This window comes from Gorilla gorilla, chromosome 1 (assembly GCF_029281585.2).
Source record: "Gorilla gorilla gorilla isolate KB3781 chromosome 1, NHGRI_mGorGor1-v2.1_pri, whole genome shotgun sequence".
Taxonomy (NCBI): Eukaryota; Metazoa; Chordata; class Mammalia; order Primates; family Hominidae; genus Gorilla; species Gorilla gorilla.
In genome coordinates this window covers 184,596,344-184,601,147 of record NC_073224.2, presented here as the reverse complement: position 1 = coordinate 184,601,147, position 4,804 = coordinate 184,596,344, and the positions used below count along the sequence as shown (strand labels likewise).

Genomic DNA, 4,804 nt, shown 5'->3' with positions numbered 1-4,804 from the left:
GTAAGCAGACTATGACAGTAGGAATCAAACTGATCAAGGGCAGGACTGTCTGGTCTTTGAGGGGCTATTTCTCTAGAGGGAAGACTGATGACAGTGAGCATTTGAATTCTACAACTGCTGCTCTCCGTGGTTCCAATCCTCTGCTCATCAAACATCATCCAGGAGGTCAGCCAGAGTGGGAGCATAGGGGTTTCAGGTTCCCTCAGGAGTTCCATTTCCATTGTCAATATGTTTAAGGGCATCAGGGTTTACACATCATGGGCTTGATTAGCCTAGGTCCTTCCCCACATATTGGTACATTCACCCCAGGAGTGGAAGTCCCTGTGTGTAGCCTTCTGAACTGGTCATGCTGCCTTCCCTGTTAGCGTTCTGACTGCTTTTAAAAAGTGGGAGGGGCCCGCTTGCCCTCCACTCTGTTCTGCAGCTACTCAACCGCCCTCCTCCCGTCCACCATGGCCCTGCTGCACTCAGGCTACATCACCTCCTGGATCACCGCTCCCTTCCAACTGGGCCTTGCCATGGCAGCCTCCAACAGGACTAGCTTCTGGCGGGCCCATGTGGACGTGGGACTTCCAGATCCTATCCTGGGAGTCACCAAAGCCTTTAAGAGAGACACTGATAGCAAAAAGGTGAATCTGGTAATCGGTGCCAACCAGGACAACAACGGAAAGCTCTATCTGCTGTCTAACATCTGCAAGGCAGAGGCCCAGACTGCCACAAAAAATTTGGACAAGGAATACCTGCTCATTGGGGTACTGGCTGAATTTTGCAAGACATCTGCAGGACTAGCCCTGGGTAAGAACAGCAAAGTGTTGAAAAGTGACTGGTTTGTCACCGTGCAGGCTATTTCTCGAACTGGGGCCTTAAGGATCAGAGCCAGTTTTCTGTAAAGAGTTTTAAAGTTCAGCTGAGATGTCTTTCTGCCCAAACCATCCTAGGGAAATCACACACTTCAGGGATGCTGGCACACAGCTACAAGCTTATCAGTACTATGACCCCAAGACTTGTGGTTCTGACTTCACAGGCACTATGGAGGACATTTCAAAAATACCAGCGCAAAGTGTTCTTCTCCTGCATGCCTGGGCCCATAATCTCATGGAAGAGGACCCTTGTCCAGAGCAGTGGAAGGAAATAGCAATGGGGTGAAGAAAAAGAATCTCTACATTCTTTGACATGGCCTATCAAGGCTTTGCCAGAGGTGACGGTAACAAGGATGCTGGGGCTTTGTGCCACTTCATCAAACAGGGCATTAACATTTGTCTCTGCCAATCATATGCCAAAACATGGGCTTATGGAGAGCCTGTGGGAGACTTTACTATAATCTGCAAAGATGTGGATGAAGCCAAAAGTGTGGAGTCATAGTTGAAAATCTTGATCCATCCCACGTATTGTGACTCTCCTCTCAATGAGGCCTGGATTGCCTCTACCATTCTGAACACTCCGGATTTGTAAAAACAGTGGTTGCAAGAAGTGAAAATATGGCCGACTGCATCATTAGCATGTGGACTCAGCTGGTTTTCAACCTCAAGAGGAGAAGAACTCCCACAATCCTCCTCTGAAGAAGGAGGATTCCTCCCACAACTGGCAACACATCACTGACCAAGTTGGCAAGTTTTGTTTCACAGGGCTAAAGCCTGAACAGATGGACTGGCTGACCAAGGAGTTCTCCATCTAGATGACAAAGGATGGCCACATCTCTGTGGCAGGGGTCACTTCTGGCAATGTGGGCTACCTTGCCTATGCTATTTACCAGGTCACCAAGTAATATCCCTGGTGTGAGGGAACAGAGACAACCTTTCTGTTTTCAGCCTCTGCTCTTGTGAGCTTTGCACAGAGGATGAGGGAGGGTGGATGGTGGTAAATGGATCATTTCTTTCAACCATAATGTATGACTCTCAATGACTGTGATTCTCAGAAAAGAACATGTAGTGACACAGGGCAGAGGCACCCATGACTGGCGTCTGGAACTTTGTAGCTCTAAGCCAAACTCTTCTTTATCCTTTTATGGCCAACTTTTCTGAAAGAGTTTACATGTGCAAGAAAGTCATAGCACCAAAAAAAACCTGTCAATCATGCCCTTGCAATATTTCAGAAGATTTAACTGAAGTGTCATATGGTGTCAGGGGTTCCTCATGAGAAACGGCACTCATTAGAGGCTTTGAGAGCAGACCTAGTTCTGGCATTAATAGTCAGCCTCATGTTTGTCCTCCCGTGGTGGAGCAACCTTATCAATATACCGTATTGCAGAAACTGTGTTTTATGAAAATTAATGAGCCACTGCAGCATGGAAAATAAAAGATGCTGTTTCCTGTCTTATTTAAGTAAAAGAGAAGGCCATCTCTTCTCTCTTATCATTGCTTTTCTTTTCCTTATGCACAAATACTTTTATCTAACCTAGATGTTCATCTCATTCTACTGCTTGTTTGATAATAACCCCATTTCTATTGGGATTTATTTAAGAACAAAGAACATAAGTTTCTGCTCATGCCATACTCTCAACTTTCTTGCCAAATAATAGTGGAGAGTAGGCAACTGCATTTTATCTCCGCATCTTCTTCATCGATTGTGTAATTGTCTCCTGTTGGGTTGTTGCCTCTACCCAGTGAGACCTCTTATCTTCGCTGAATGTGGTTGTACAGTCACTCATCTCACACCATGAGTCAGGCGGTGCAGGATAGTGCCAGGAAAGAGGATATTCTGGGCTTTGTGTGCTGCCGGCTGGACTTAGCCTTCACCCTTTGGAAAGACAGCCACCGTCTGCTCTAATCATATAGACTTATTGCAGCTTAGTTTCTCTGTTACAATAAAATTACTGTAGAACCCCCACCTGTCCAAAAGTGTGAGAACCCTGCTGTACTCACTGTTTAGTTACCATTCCAGTGCTCTCTAGACTTCTGTAGCTATGCCTCCAAGGCAGATGACACTCCAGCCAGTGATGATGGGGCTGGCAATGATGATAAAAGGTAGTTTTTATTGAGTCTTTTGTACGTGGCAATTCAATTCATTTTAAACAAAGCCAAGACTAACAAGTCTGGAGACCACAGGAAAGGTCTGCAGAAGATGATGTGCAATCATCCAAATTTTGAAGAATGGATAAGATGTTTATCTTATAGAAAAAGAGAGGGAAAAAATCCAGGCATGGAGAAGAGTCTAGACAAAGGTTTGGAGGTTGGATCTGGCAAAGTATATTCTGAGAACTCAGTTTGGCATGCATGGCTGAGGCAAATGGAGCATCAGCTTTGGTGACAGGAGGGAACAGACAATTGCTTTTGCTGGGAAGGTAATGGATGAGGTGCTCATGGAGACAGCCAGTAAGGTGCAGGGTGTGGCAGAAGCATTATTTTCCCATATTCTTCAGTCCTACCAGATGCTTTCTGAGCACCTACTCTCCTGCTGATGTTGTTGTGGCTTGATTCTCTTGTGGGACCAGGCAATGGACGAGCTAAGTGTAACTGTCCTTCAATTAAAGCAAGAAAACCCTACTCTGGACACTGGGTGAAAGTGAATCCTCTGCTGTTCAAATTACAGGAAAAGAAGAGATGATGTGGTGTGAAAAGGGGAAAGGTGAGAGAAGTGAGATTGATTGAGTGTCAGTATGAGCTGAGCCCCATGATAGACACATCATCCACAGAGTGTCATTTGATTTTAAGAGCCCCAGCAGGTTTGCACTAGTATTTGTAGATGAGAAGGTTCAGAGAATTTCCACCCAAGGGAGGAAGTGGTGGCAACTGGATTTGAACCTAAGTTTGTGTCACCCAATTGTCTCCAGCTATTTGACTCTTTAGGAGGTCTTAGTTGACATTCCTCTTTGGTAAAAAATGTGCTGTGTGGATGCAAGTGAGTCATTTACACTCTCAAAGCCTCAGTTTCTAGACCTATACATCTGTTTCCTTAGAGGTTCACTCTTATTCTTCTCCTTGGATTCTTACAGAAATCAAATTTTCCTGTCCCATGACAATCCTTCAAAAATATGAAAATAGTATGCTTTCTCTGAATTTTCTCATTTTCGGGCTAAAAATTCTTGCTTCTTTCAGTTGCTTTTCCTCCTTGCTTTTTGATTCTTTGCAGTTAATATATGGTTGCCCCCAAAGCTAGTGCTGTCTTAGGTTGTACTAAAAGAAGTATAGTGCCTGAATTAGAGGAGAGGAACATTCTCCTCAGGTCAGAGCACCTCTGAATCAAGGATTCAGCTCTGAGGCCATGAAGCATGAGGGAGCCAGATGAATGAGTATGCATTAGAGAAGAATCTTCCATGGAACTGGTCTTGTTGACAAGGAAAGTGGAAGTAAAATGGACCTTTCTTTATTCCTTTAATGCCAACACAGGAAGCTTTCTTCAGAGTCCCCCTCAAGACTATGTTCTAAGGGCACGGTGGCTCACACCTGTAATCCCAGCACATTGGGAGGCTGAGGCAGATGGATCCCTTGAGCTCAGGAGTTTGAGACCAGCCTGGGCAACATGGCAAAACCCCCTCTCTACAAAAAATACAAAAATTAGTCAGGTGTGGTGGCAGGCATCTATAATCCCAGCTACTTGGGAGGCTGAGGTGGGAGGATGGCTTGAGCCCAGGAGGTGGAGGTTGCAGTGAGCAAAATTACACCACTGCATTGTAGCCTGGGCGACAGAGCCAGACCCTGTCTCAAAAACAAACAAACAAACAAAAAACTGTGTTCTGACAGGGCACATGAAATCTCACACTGAGATTCTGAGAAGCATCAAGGCTATACAGGAATACAGCTAAGGGGCTGGGGTACTAAGTGGAGAGGGTCTGAATCCTGACTCATGATGCAGAGCTTTGCATGAG

The 4,804-nt window shown here is 45.3% G+C and overlaps 1 pseudogene; it reads left to right on the top strand.

Moving 5' to 3' along the window:
- The first annotated feature begins 452 nt into the window (after nucleotides 1-452).
- LOC101134388 (aspartate aminotransferase, mitochondrial-like) lies at nucleotides 453-1,765 on the top strand (annotated as a pseudogene).
- The last annotated feature ends 3,039 nt before the right edge of the window (nucleotides 1,766-4,804 follow it).